Consider the following 14934-nt stretch of genomic DNA (forward strand, 5'->3'; position numbering starts at 1 on the left):
GTGTCTCAAACACCTGACATGGACTATGTCCCTACGTTTAGGGGGCGTGATTGTTGTTCAACCATTGACTTTATTTTTATGTCCCCTGATTTCTTGGACCGCGTATTGGAATCCAAGGTGATAAAGACATCTTTTGGCGATCATAACCCCCTCACAGTTACTTTGCATTTAGGCTCCCGCCCTGTATACGCGAAATCTAATGGTGCAAGAGATATTACACCATCAGGTGATGGCCTGCGGCTAAAATGGAGGGGGATTGATAGCGGAGCTATTTTAGAAAATGTGCAGAATGATCATTCTGATTTAATCAACTCCTGTCTACTTTTAAATGGAAATAATAATAGAATAATCACTGACTTTGGCAAACTGTGTTTAGTCATTAAAAAATTGTTGTCAGTCCCACTGCCAAAGATAGTGAAAGAACCAAGATGGTTTGATTCAACTTGTTCTAGGGCAAATAGGGAACTACGCGAAGCATTGTCCTCTAAGCCAAGGTGTATACTAGAGGTACAGCTGGCCAGGAAAAACTATAAGTTAAAAACAACTGAAAGGAAGGCTGCCCTGCTGACAGCACAGTGGGAAACATTGGTTGCGAGCGCAAATTTGAAGAGTAGCGGCCCCTTCTGGTCAGCGGTTAGGAAGACGCGAGATATGGGGAAACATTTATCCCCAATTAGCTGTAACATTACTAGCAGTAGCTGGGAGGCCCATTTTGCCAAAATATATGCTACCCCTTCTAAGGAAGTAACCATTCCTCCTTTGAAGGTGTCATGCAACCTCAAGATTGACCTCTCTGAGATAGTCACAGCCATTAAAGAGAGCCTTGGTAACAAGGCCCCTGGTCCCGATGGGCTTCCTATAGATATTATCAAGTATAATACGGATTTATGGGCACCAATTCTTTTTAATGTTTTTAATAGTTTACCCATGGTGCCTATGCCTGACACCTGGGCGACCAGTACTATAGTTCCCATTTTTAAGAAGGGGGATAGGTCAGACCCAGCCAACTACCGTCCAATCTCGCTCTTGGACAATACTTTAAAAATCCTTGGACGAGTTATTTATAATAGGATGATAGAGTGGACTGAAGATACAGATCTATTGGATCCGTGCCAGTTGGGATTCAGGAGTGGTGTGGGAACGGTGGAGCAGTGTTTAAACTTGAAATTGATTGTTGATAAGTATAACGTTGCTCGATCCAGCCCAATCTATCTCGCATTTATGGATCTTTCATCTGCATTTGACCTAGTTAATAGATCCAAATTATGGCTTATGCTTTCTAACTATGGTCTGGATGCAACTCTTGTAAACTTTCTGGCCTATCTTCACACTGACCTTAAAGCGCAAGTTAGGATCGGGTCTGGTGGTGATGTGTCCGGACCCATAAAAATTGGTAGGGGGGTGAGGCAGGGGTGCGTTTTAGCACCTCTGCTATTTATTATTTATATTAACGGTCTTGCCAAAGCCCTGAAACAAGTGACGAGAGACGTTCCAATCATCCAGGGGAATCCACTACCAGTTTTATTATACGCAGATGATGCGGTCATTATGGGCCGCACTCCTAATGCTCTTCGTTTGCTCGTTATAGCATTCGTCCAGCATATGGAGGCACTAGATCTGCGTGTAAATTTAAAAAAATCTTTTATCATGTCTTGTGGACCCGGGAAAAGGAAGCTCAATACTATAAATGTAGGTTCGGATAAATTAGAATCCGTAACCTCTTTTCCGTATTTAGGGTTGGTTTTCGCTTCGAACGGCTCATGGAGTGGGCATTCTGCCCATGCCATGGGCAAGTTCTCGAAAGCCACCAATTCTATATTGAGCCTCCAACGCCCGAAGAAAATAGGTGCCACTAGGGCCATTTTAAAAATCTTTAAACTACAGTGCATTCCTGTGGCTACGTATGGGGCTGAGGTCTGGGGCTCAGGGAGAAACTCAGGGATTCAGCGTGAGGAAAACCGTTTTTGTAGGAAAATATTGGGTGCTCCTTTTTCCGCTTCTGAATTCATCTGTCACAAAGAACTAAATCTCCCATACGTTTGTGATTTTATTAGAGCCAGACCAGCCCTATTTTGGATTAGGATTTGGACAAATAACTCAGCGACCCTAACAAAAAACATTATAATGGATTGCCTAAAATGTGATCACTATATGTCAATACCTTGGTTAGCCGAGGTTTCCAAAACATTATGTGCCGTGGATAAAGGCGATCTTTTCTCAGAACCCATTGGAATTGAGAACAACGATAAGGTCGTAGTTAAACAAGCACTTTATGCACTTTTTAATTCAGAAAGAATGGGGAGGGAGTCACTTAAATCTTCTGTTGCAACATATATGGGGTATGATTTGTGTAGGCACCCACTACCATCTTATCTAACTCTCCCCATGTCTAATTGGGAACGATCGTTGCTTTTTCGTTTAAGGGCAGGTTCTGTAAAATTCCTGTTGGCTTTCCCTTTGGGGTATCATCATACAGTAGAATACAATCCCTGCCCGTGTGATGGAATTAGTAAACAGAATGATATTCACTTCCTATTCTTCTGTAAATTTTACTTAAAATATATTAATTGGTTTTTAACTCCCTATTTTAGAAAATTAAGACCCCTTTCTTTGGGGGAATCCTGTTCATTATTATTTTCCCTGGATACAGATGAACTAATCTTTCGCACCAGCACTTTTCTGAGATTAATAGTACACGCACGCAAAATGATGGAAAACCCCTGAAAATTATTTATGTCAACTGTATATTTGAAAATGAATTGTTGTGATTGTGGTGTTTTTTATGGATTGTATTATTGTATAAATGTGTTGTTTTCTTTTGTTGCACTTTTATGGATTTTATGAAATCCGAATAAAGGTCTTTTGAATTGAATTGAATTGAGTCTGCTGCTGATGAGGGCCTGGGTGACTGTTCTTCTTGAATCTGTCAGGATCCACCTGTAGATCTTGCGGAGCATTTAGAGGGTGTTGAAGCAGGAGGAGGAGATGGCGTTGACTTGATTGGCCATGGAGAGCGTTAAGTCGAGGATGATTCCCAGGTTGCGTGCATAGTCGGTGGGTGTCAGGGCTGTCCCCAGTGCCGTCGGCCACCAGGAGTCATCCCAGGCTGAAGGGTTGGAGCCGAGGATGAGGATCTCTGTTTTGTCCAAGTTCAGCTTCAGTCGGCTGGTCTTCATCCAGTCAGCGACAGCCTTCATTCCTTTGTGAAGGTTGGCTTTGGTGGTGATGGGGTCCTTGGTGAGTGAGAGGATCAGTTGAATGTCGTTGGCGTAAGAGATTATGTTGAGGTCGTGCTGTCAGGCGACGTATGCGAGCGGGGCCATATAAATGTTGAACAGTGTCGGGCTGAGGGAGGAACCCTGGGGTACGCTGCAAATGATCTCGGAGGCTTCGGATCAGAATGGGGGAGGGGAACGCTCTGGGTTCTGTCAGAAAGGAAGGAGGTGGTCCATTCCAGGGCTTTGTCTCGGATCCCTACAGCGTGGAGGCATATGCGTAGTGTGCGGTGGCAGAAGGTGTAGAAGGCGGCAGAGAGGTCCAGGAGGATGTGGGCTGCGGTCTCACCATTGTCCAGCAGTATTCTGATGTCGTCTGTGGCAGTGATGAGGGCGGTCTCTGTGCTGTGGTTGCTGTGGAACCCTGACTAGAATGGTTGACGATCTCCTTGATGACCTTGGCCGGGAACGGAAGCAGAGAGAGGGCCGGACGTTCTTGAGGTCTCTAGGGTCTGCCTTGGATTATTGGAGTAGGGCGTTGATCTCGGCGTGTTTCCAGCTCTCAGGGAAGGTCGCGGTCTCGAGGGAGAGATTGATGACGTTGCGCAGGTGGGGTGCGATGGAGCTGCTGGCTTTGTTGAAGATGTGGTGTGGGAATGGGTCTGACGGGGAGCCGGAGTGGATTGTGCTCATGGTCTTGATGGTGTCATCAATGCTCACGCTGGTCCAGGCTAGCAGGAGGTAGTGGTTGATGGTGTGCGGAGAGACTGTTGTGTTGCTGTTTGTTGGGGCTGTCTGGGTGTTGAAGCTGTCGTGGATGTCTGCTATCTTGCGGTGTAAGAAAGTGGCGAGGGAGTTGCACAGGGCTTGCGATGGCGGAATGTCATTGGTGTTGGAGCTGGCGTTGGAGAGTTCCTTCATGATGTTGAAGAGCTTCTTGCTATTGTGTGCATTGTTGTCGAGGCGGTCTTTGAAGGCGGTCCTCTTGGCAGTCCTGATGAGCTGATGGTGGTTGCAGGTGGCGTCCTTGTGGGCTGCGTGGCTGTCCGGTGTCTGTTCACTGTGCCATTTCTTTTCTAGCTTCTGGCAGGCTCGCTTGAAGGCTAGGAGTTCTGGGGTGAACCAGCTGGCCCTCTTGCTGGTGTCTCTGTGAGGGGGGTTTCTTCAGGGGGGTGAGGTTGTTGGCACAGTCGTCGATCCACCGTCTGAGGTTGCGGACAGCGTTGTTGGTGTTGGAGGGTTCGGTGGGTGGGCTGGGAGCGAGATTTGTGTGTAGTTGGTCTTCGGTGATTTTTCTCCAGCAGCGACGAGGGATCTGTTGGGTGTGGTGGTGTATGGTGGGTTTCTGGAAGGAGAAGTGGATGCAGCGGTTGTCGGTCCAGAGGAGTTCGGTGGTGTGGCTGAAGGTGACGTGGGGGCTTGCGGAGAAGATGGGGTCAAGCGTGTGGCCTGCGGAGTGGGTAGGCGTTGTGACAAGTTGCCTCAGTCTGAGGTTGGCGAGGTTATCGATCAGGGTTGTCGAGTTGCTGTCGTTGTTGTTCTCCAGATGAAAGTTCAGGTCTCCGAGGAGGATGTAGTCGGTGGAGGTCAGGGAGTGCGTGCTGATGAAGTCGGTGATGGAGTTACTGAACTTGGGTCGGTGCCTGGGGGGTCTGTAGACAAGGGTGCCTCTGAGGGTGGAGTTGGGGTCTGTGTGGATCTGGAAATGCATGTGTTCGGCGGTGCTGAGAGTGTCGTCGGTGCTGGTCGAGACCCTGATGCTGTTCATGTAGACGATGGCGATTCCTCCTCCGACTCCGTTGGTGCGGTCTCTGCGGGTGATCTTGTAGCCGTCTGGGATGGCTATGGCGATGTCTGGTGCGGACGGGTGGTTCATCCAGGTCTCTGTTAGGTAGGCGATGTCCGGGGATGATGTGTCGAGCAGGTCCCAGAGCTCGACAGCATGTTTGTGTACGTGTTCAGCAAAAAGATGCATTGGAGGTGGTTGAGGTCTTTCTTGGCGGGTTGTTCAGCGGCTCTGAGGCTGGTGTAGCTGCAGTTCCGGCAGGTGAAGGGACCTTGTGTGCATTTCAGGGTGGCCTTGAAGCTGGTATGGGTCCGTTTGGGGTTGAGAGCGTGGAGACTGGGGACTGGTAGATGGAGCACAAGGACATGAGGGAAGTTTTGCTCACAACATCCGGTGCAGCAACATCTGTACCAAACCACAGAGAGGGATTTGGATTCTGTTGGAGAGCCCCCAGCACCACAGCTACCTGCACCTGAGGGCCCCCTGCAAAATGTGGAAAGGATAATTTGAAGAAGAATCCTCAAGAGACAGATGGCTATGCATTCCCCCATTAAGTGACAAACTGCACCTGATATCCTCCATTGTGTGCCAAGCATTCACTTTGTTGACTGTCATTGAAGTGTCCCACATTGGCTGGTGGGTCTAAGTTAGACTATGGACTCAAATAACTGTGGATTTACTATTGAAGCCTTCATCTACAAACACTACCAACGCCTATCTGTACTTTAATTTTTAGTATTTTGTTGAGCCACCCATCATTGTGTGGAATGATACCATTACGTCATGCACTAAAATAAATCACTTGTCAAAAAATACTTGCTCGTGTTGTGACTTTGAATCCCAAATGTACAGATTGAAATGACACACAAAATCACAAAGAAGAAAGTGTCAACAACATTGGTAACAAATCACTTCAAAAATGTTAACTACTGGCTTGGGAGTAAATGTACCTTTTCACAGCATTATAGATTTACACAACCAGGTTATCACACAACCCGTAGTACATGGTACTGATTCAATTTAAGTCTTCTGTTGACAAAGATATCACCATTTGCAAGCACAATCAACAATCATTGTCAGCAAACCAGATCATCATGGAATATGTTTTGTTTCAGAATAATCTTTGGATGTGTGAAAACAGAGAAGGCACACCTCAATGTGTAGCACTGGTTTATTCTTCTGATACAACCTGGCGCCTTAACCCAAAGTCAAGTCACATCAAACAGTAAATGACCATCAGTTCAAAAGGAATTGTGTGCCAGGGATTTCCAAAACAGTTCAATGTTTGAGTATGTCACAACATCATGGGTCTGGTGGTGTCACAGCTCTGCAGTTGACATGACAAAGTACCCTGGTAAGAAGAAACAGAGAACAGAGTCAGGAATCCAGGACAAAGGTAGTTCAATTGTGCAAACTAAGTCATCTGAAGCCCAAGATTTACAGTGTGGACACAAGCTAAGATTCACTGCAATACTGTACATCCTGTTAACCTGCCCATCTAGAAAAAAACATCTTACAAAAAACTTAAGGATAATTTTCAGACACTTGCAAGCATACATACACATTGTCTGCCAGCAACACAATGACAAACAATTGGGGTAGGCACCTCCTCTCATTGCATTCTTACACTCATGTTAAAAAGTTGTGGATAAGCTATTGTCTCAAATCCACACCTTCATCATCATCTCCACTGTCATCATGTCCCAGTCCTGGATCCTCCCTCCCTGGCGTCTGCTGTTCTTCGTCATCCTGTATGAGAGGTATTTCCTTCCATGTAGCCTGGTTGTGGAGCATGCAGCAAGCTGCAATGATCTTGCACACCTTCAATGGGGCATATTGGAGGGCTCCTCCTGTGCGATCCAGACAGCTGAATGTTGTCTTCAGGAGGCCAAAAGTCCATTCCATGACTTGCCGGGTCCTACCATGGGCCTCATTAAATCGCACTTCTGCAGCGGTGACTGGGTTACAGAGTGGTGTCAGTAACCAAGGCTGGTTGGGCTAGCCAAGGTCTCCTATATTTAACACAGAAAAAAAGATTCAGTTGTCAAATAACAAAGCACTGTCTGATAGACAATAAACACACTCAGCAACATACACATGCCATATCACCTACCAACAAGTCAGGCACGGTCATGTTGCAGCTGAGACATTAAATGGGGGATGATGCTGTTCCTCATGATATATGCATCCTGTGCCGATCCAGGGAAACGTGCACAGACTTGGGAGATGAACATGTCACCCAAACAGACCACCTGGACATTGATGGAGTGGAAATGTTTTCTGTTGCGATACACCACCACATTTGCCTGTGGTGAGATCAATGCAATGTGGGTGCCATCAATAGAGCCAATGACATGGCGTATCCGTCCAAAGGCATATAATTCACCCTTGATATCTGAAAACTCTCCAGGTGTTGGGAACTTTATGCACTGGTTCAGGTAACAGAGCAATGCCTCCAAAACATCATGAAGGACTTAGCTGAACATGGTTTGTGACATTCCACCCGATGTTGCCACTGTGTAGGAATGATCCCATGGCAAAGAAATGTAATGCTGCCATAACCTTCACTTTGGGCATCAGTACAGTTGAATACGTGTGACCAGGCTGCCAATGAGGTGACAACTGCTCAGACAACTGTTCAATTATTGGCCTCGTGAATCGGTACTTCCTGATTCTATTATATTCTTCCATGGTCTGTAGGTCTGGAAAGGGTCTGTGTACTGGAGGTCTCCTGCGATACCTATGTGTAGAGTACAAAATAGTTGGTGTTAGGTCACAATGTACAAAGCAACATTCATTGACAAAAACAGAACATGAAATATGAACACAACTTCTCGCGCCAGGACACTCTTAAGTATTGGTGCGCGGTATAAGTTTATAATAACATAACATAACATAACATAACTGAAGCTACTGAACATTGGAAAAACGCATTTCAATGAAAAAGGCTGACCTTAGATACATAGCACAGCATTAGTATCCTTCCCAGACATGTTACCAATTCATTGATCAAGCATCACATACTCCACACTTCCCTGACAAAAAGAGACAACATTTAGGTTTGTGAGAACATTACATGGTTAAAAGGTTCACACAGTAGGATCATGTAATGCCTAGATGTGTGATTCTTGATACACACAGCGACTCACAATGTGAATCATGCACACCACTGTCAAAGGGTGTACACTGTCATGTTGTCATGTCTGCATTACACATACAATCACTTACACAAACCATGTACGATGTTGGAGTTGAAAATATATGTAACGCCGTCATCCGCTTAAGTCTGGGCCACAAATATACACTAGTAATTCACATTACAAACACAAGCTGATGTGGCTGAATTGTGTCACTGTCTACTCATCCAAAGCTAAATGCTTTATCCATGACTTACACACCAAACATTTACAGTCTGAAATCACACCAATGTCACAATGGGTCACGCAGTCCCCAAATGTAATGAATTTGTAAAGAATGCACTTGTACATCCCCATAACTTAATTGGCACTGTGACCAAGCCTAGGAGGCTAAATGAATTAATTTTGCATTGTGTTGGTATTAGCCTCTAAATCAGTGTGTCATGTAGCCCTCAAGGTTAGCTCCTCATGGGAGTGTGAGCTATTCACTTAAAGGTCCATTTCATGAAGAAAAAGCTGCCTCCACACATGTAATGCACATAAATACAACAATCACAGAAGTGTCTGCCCTGCCTACCGATTATTCAAAGGACGCAGTAGCCATATCCAAACCGATCTGGACACAGCTATTGACTGCAAGTTGTTATGGAGACATACGCACATGAGTATTCAAAGGACGCAGTAGCCACATCCAAACTGATCTGGACACAGCCATTGGCTGCAAGTTGTTATGGAGACATACGCACATGAGTATTCAAAGGATGTGGTAGCCACATCCAAACTGATCTGGACACAGCCATTGGCTGCAAGTTGTTATGGAGACATACGCACATGAGTATTCAAAGGATGTGGTAGCCACATCCAAACTGATCTGGACACAGCCATTGGCTGCAAGTTGTTATGGAGACATACGCACATGAGTATTCAAAGGATGTGGTAGCCACATCCAAACTGATCTGGCACAGCCATTGGCTGCAAGTTGTTATGGTGACAGATGCGGGTGAGTGTTCAAAGGACACGGTAGCCGCATCCAAACCAATTCTGACACAGCCATTGGCTGCAAGGTGTTATTGTGCGTTTTGGCTCGTGCCATTATCAAGTGGATACCGGGTCGGTGACCTCCCATTACCAATGTATAAAAGTCACTCGAGGTCGATAATGAGCTTTTAACGTCACGGGAGGCGTTTCGACTGCATCCACTTAATACATTGGACCGATTTGGGAAATGCGACTGACGTAAACCTATCACTTTGGACATATGGAATTAAGACTGCTTCTGCTGTTTAGATATGTCTGTTTGTTCCCTTGAGACTTCACTTGCCTGCACTACCTGCATCTTTCCTGTACCTCCTCCTCTCTCTGCTGCTGTGTCGACATCCTCTGGGAACTACTATGCCCATACAGTGGGCAGGGCCCCAGCAGTCAGAGGGGAGGAGAACCAGGCCCTATTTGACACCCTCCTGCCTCTGTACAGGCAGTAGTATGGCAAACCAGAGGAGCAGGTGAGTGATGATGACTCTGCATTTTCATTGGACATGTGCAATTATCATGTACTACTAGCATTAGGATTCTCATTGGCAAGCATGTAAACTGTTTTATGAAAGTGTAAACGTGTGTAGATAACTGTTGTGGTCAGGTATACTGCTTTAGAAGTGTGTGTACTGGGGTAAACATCTTATCACTGTTCTCATGGGATGGAGTTATCATTGAACACAGGACAACTGCACATAATGCCAATTGCCTACCCCTTAGACATTGTTGCCAATCTGACAATGACCTATGTGTGGAAGTATCTGACTCAGAAACAAGTTTCATGTGAACTAAGGGTCTGTCACCATGTCATCCTCACAGGTCAACTCCCATGAGAAGGCCAAGCTGTGGAGGACCATCGCCTGGAAGGTGCACTCCGTGGGGTTGGAGACTCAGCATGTCCGTCATTGACGCAAGAGGTGGCTGGACAAAGAAGAATGATGAAGTCCAGCTGGGCCTGTCACTTCCAGGCAATAGGGGTGGGTGCCGAAACTCGACCCCTCACATGCTACAGATCCTAGCGGTGGTCTTCCTGACCTGGATGGGCAGTTGAAAGCCACATAGCAGCAAGGAGTATGTGAGTATGTGCCTTGTCTTACAGCTTTCTTGAACCATACATGTTGTAGTATATTACCCTGCTGGCCCTTTTACAGGTCAGAACAGAAGTCAGCCAAACCCACTGTTCATTTTTAAAAGATGCATATGTGCAAGGATCATTAGATGAACTGTGAGGAAGTCATGTTCAGGGCAGTGACAGTAGTGCCATGCTCATGTGCTCAGCAAAAATTACAACAAGCATTTGCAATGCAATCGGTCTCGTCTTTGGGACCTTATATGTTTTTAGCTATGCAGCACATTAGCCTGGGTGCTGAAACATCTACTTTAACATGGAAAGTAAGCACCAAACTGTGTGACACGCCAGGTATAGGAACACATGGAGAGAATTATTGCCTTTCAGCGGGAATATGTATAGTCCACTGCTCTGTTTATGTTATAAAATCAGGGCCTTCTGTGGTCATATCACTGAAAATCCAAGATTTAAAAAAAATATTAATGTGTACGGGTGCTCGTGGTAGACAGTTTTAATGGACAGGAATCTAGAGCATGCTAAAGTGATTCTGGTATTTTACTAACCTCTGCTGGTCGTTTTTTAGCAAGAAAGTTAAATAGAGGCAGTTGCCGGAAACACATAAAAAAGAAAGTCCCTCAGCAGAAAACAATTCTGGTATTTTACTGATCTCTACTGGTCGTTTTCTATCAAGACAGTTAAATGGAGGCAGTTGAACAGAAAACATAGGGGCATATTATCGCCGCTTTAGCGGCAGAAAACCGCCACTAAAATGGCGATAATGGGCTTGATAATATGCTCTTGAGAATTCCCATAGAAGCCATATTAGATGTGAAGGACATCTAACATGGAAATAAATTCACATGGGCTTCAATTGGAATTCCATAGAGCATATTATCAAGCCTATTATCGCCATTTTAGCAGCAGTTTTCTGCCGCTAAACCGGCGATAATTTTATCGCCTGTCTTGATAATATGCCCCAAAGTCCCCAAGCGGAAGCAGACAAGTCCTAGGGCTGATCTCCAGAGCCCACAAAGTACATACACATATAAGTATATTCTAAAGTATATACAAGAGGTTTCGAATGCTCGACCTAAAAAGGACCCTTAACCCCTTGTGTGCGAGTTTATTTCCCGGGCTGTGCAGGAGAAATAAACGGTGGGTGGGATTACGACGGCTCCCGGCAGTCGTCCGCACACGTCCACCGTAATGCACAATGGCCGGGAGCCGTCGTGCGCACACAAGGGGTTAAAAGAATATTTGAACATTTGTCTCCTTCCATAACTAACAAGTCCATTGCTTGAAATAAGCACATTTTTTATTTTTCAGCTGAACGTTTCTATTTTGACTGTTTGTTCTGGAGAATTAATACATTTTCATGATTTTATGTCAACCTTTTTCTGGACTTCCACCACTACATCGTTTGATCTGCATCTTTTCTTTCCAGCATTTTACAGCCTTTCTCTCAGATAGAATGTTGCACCTGTTCAAGCAATCTATATAGATTCACCTATCACCCTTAAATGCTTGGAAACTTCATGTCTGTGACTACAGTACTCGAGAAGTATATATATCGTGGGCCTTATGGCACATCAGAAGATGCTCCAAAAACTGCAAGCAAAAATGAAAATATTAAGGAGTACCAGTTATGCCAGCGGAACACTGTGTATCCTCTTCCGAGAATGTCCTCGATGGCGGCCATTTTAGGACAGGCTGCTCCAAATGCCACCACTTGTCCCAGCTGTCACAAAGGTGAACAGTAACCGCTCTAAACTCAGTCCATCTACTCAAGTTTGGACATGCCGAGGTTGGTGTATTAAGTACCTTCTACCTTCATATATGGAGTTATAATGAAGTAGATAACAACGGGGTTACTCTTCCTCTATAAAAGTGCTTACAGTGCCCTCGTAAACTGTTAATCCTATTCACTGCCCCCACCAAAAATAAAATACGTGCTCTGCCACGTAAAATGAAGGAGTGTGAGTTAGGGTGAGATACTATAAAGGGGTTTAAAATAAAAAATCTATACCTCTTAGAAACAGCAGTGGCAAAAGGCCACCACATTCCTGAACATCCACACACAGCGTGGCGTAGTTTGGACACTCTGGGCCTCATTTATGAAAAGTGACGCATCGCTGCGTGAAAACAGTGATGCGCCACTTTTCACTGCACCCTCCCTGCGACTCCAGTGATGCGTCATATTTACAGTATGACGCATCATGTCGCAAGGAGTCACAGATACGTCAGTATTTCTGACGTATCTGTAGGCGCAAAAGTGACGCATCGCTGGAGTGTGTCACTAAAGTGACGCAACTCCAGCAATGTGTCCTTTCACATGGGGCAAGCCCCATGTGAAAGGGCCTGCGTCAGTCTTACGCCTGCTGTGAGGCAGGCGCAAGAAATTGACGCATTTGCACACTAGAAGTGGCGCAGTGAAATCTCGTAGATTTCACTGCGTCACTTCTACGACCCTTTGTTGCGTCAAAACGCCCCCCTTGCATACATTATACCTGGCGCAGGTATAATGTGGCGCAGGGGTTTACAAAGTGACGCATCTACCTAGATGCGTCACTTTGTAAATATGGCGCAACATGGCGCATGTTTAATGCCACTGGTGCGTCACAAAAAGTGACGCACCGGCGGCGCAAAAGTGACGCAGGGGCTCATAAATGAGCCCCAACATTTCTTGGAAACTGACTGCTTTATCAAAGTGATGGCTGTTTTTGAGTCTTTGAGTCGATGACGGCTCTGTGTGCTCGACCAGGGGCAGCAGTGGGTAATTAACTGACCTCCCCAAAGGTTCAAAACTGTCAGATTAATTTCATTGAACCTCCTGGTGTCCGCATAATGCACATGACAGGCTGGAGATTCAATCTGTGTGAAGTGTAAAGCTGGAAGTGCCTTTTGACAAGTGGCTCTGAGCGAGTATTGTGGTGGTTGACATGATGTGTGTGGCTTAGGAATGATTCCTGATGTGTCTGCAGAGGTTCAAACAAGATGCTCTGCTTAAGCATCCAGTAGCAGAAAAGAAAGGCCTACACCGTTTAACTATCAGACCTGCCTTGCCTCTGTTCCCATAATTACGCTGAAAAAGACCCCAAAGGGCCCCAATTACGGGCAATCTCCTGGCACACTCGGAGGTATCGAACTCGTCCTCCAAAAATGGGCACTTGTGCATGAGGTCACCACTGGAAGTCATTGAAAAGCGAGCATGGCCCTCCAGGATCCTGCCGCGTTCCACACGCACACCCCGTTACTTCCTTCCTCCTCCCCCTCAGCACTTATAAGGAGGGACTAACAGCATATAAACCAATTGGAAGGCAGCATTCAGAAAGGTAAAAGACACAAGCCAATGAAAAAGTGGGCGGGGGAGTAGGCGTGGCTTCCCCCATACTCTACTACCACAGATCAGCCCCAGAGCAGCGCTTGCACGCTGGCTCAGGGCTCAATCTAAAAACATGTCCATGGGGATAACCTTCAGCAGTAATGCAATTGATCAACATGTGCCAGCCTGTTCTCAGTGTAGTTTCAACAATTCTGTGAAGTGTGTTGCTCTTGGAGAACTCAAGTATGACAAGCACATGCTATACATCCCAGCAGAAGGTGACATCAATGTTGAGGCCTTGGTGAGTATTGTTTCGTCAGTGTGCCAATGTTTGGTCCTAGCCATGCTGCTCACTGAAATCAAATGTATCCCATGGGACAATTACAGGTATGCTAACTCTGGTAACCTGCCACAATGGCCTGTCACATGATTATGTGGAATATTCCATTTACTTCATCCAAAAGAGTGAGTGCATGTGTCTGACTCTGTAATAGTGAAAACACATGCCATTCACTGACAAACACAGGTGGTCACTGATGGAAACATGGCTGAAATTGTAAGGTATGATGTTAGGTACACATTCACAATGGACCGCATGTGTGTAAATGCTCTTGACTATTCATACTTGAGGGTTTTTTGCAAACCATGTGTATGATGCATCACTCTCAGATTGAGATGTGTGAAATGTGCATCATTTTGGAGAAAATGACCACGATGAAATGGAAAATAAGAGCAATGTAAGGTGCAGAAAGTGTGCAATATGTCCTATCAAAGTGAGGGACAATCAGACTTGGCCCATACAAGTGTGGACTTCTTCAGTCTAGACAGGATTTGTACACAGTTTCGACTGGACTAATGAAGAATAGAGATTCAGTACTCATAGTCTGTACAGACAGTGCACCCAGACAGGCCATTGGCATGGTGTTCCACCAGAAGCATTGTCAATATGCAGTCAACAGACTTGGAAGCGCGTTGACCATTGTTAACATCTGAAAATGGTGACCTGTTTACAATGGGAACAACATTCAGATTCATCCTCATGACACTGTGCAGGGATTACAGAAGACGGTGTGCCTCACGCCTCTCACCCTAGCTATGCCTACTACCTTGGTGTCTCCACAGGAAGAGTCAGATGTGTAAACTAACAGTAGAGAACCTAAGTTACAGAACAAATTAGCACAGTCACTGTTATCTGTGTGACATGGCTCATGCAATGACTTCGCAATATTGAATTTTAATAAGGAAGTCATTTGACCTGTAACATTTAGGGCCAATGGTTCCCAATTTGATGACGAGGGATTGCATAATGGATACCATGTCTCAATTCAATTGTGTGACTCCTATATCCATGGTGAGGTCTAAACTCCCTTGAA

Source organism: Triturus cristatus, chromosome 5_1 (assembly GCF_964204655.1).
Source record: "Triturus cristatus chromosome 5_1, aTriCri1.1, whole genome shotgun sequence".
NCBI lineage: Eukaryota > Metazoa > Chordata > Amphibia > Caudata > Salamandridae > Triturus > Triturus cristatus.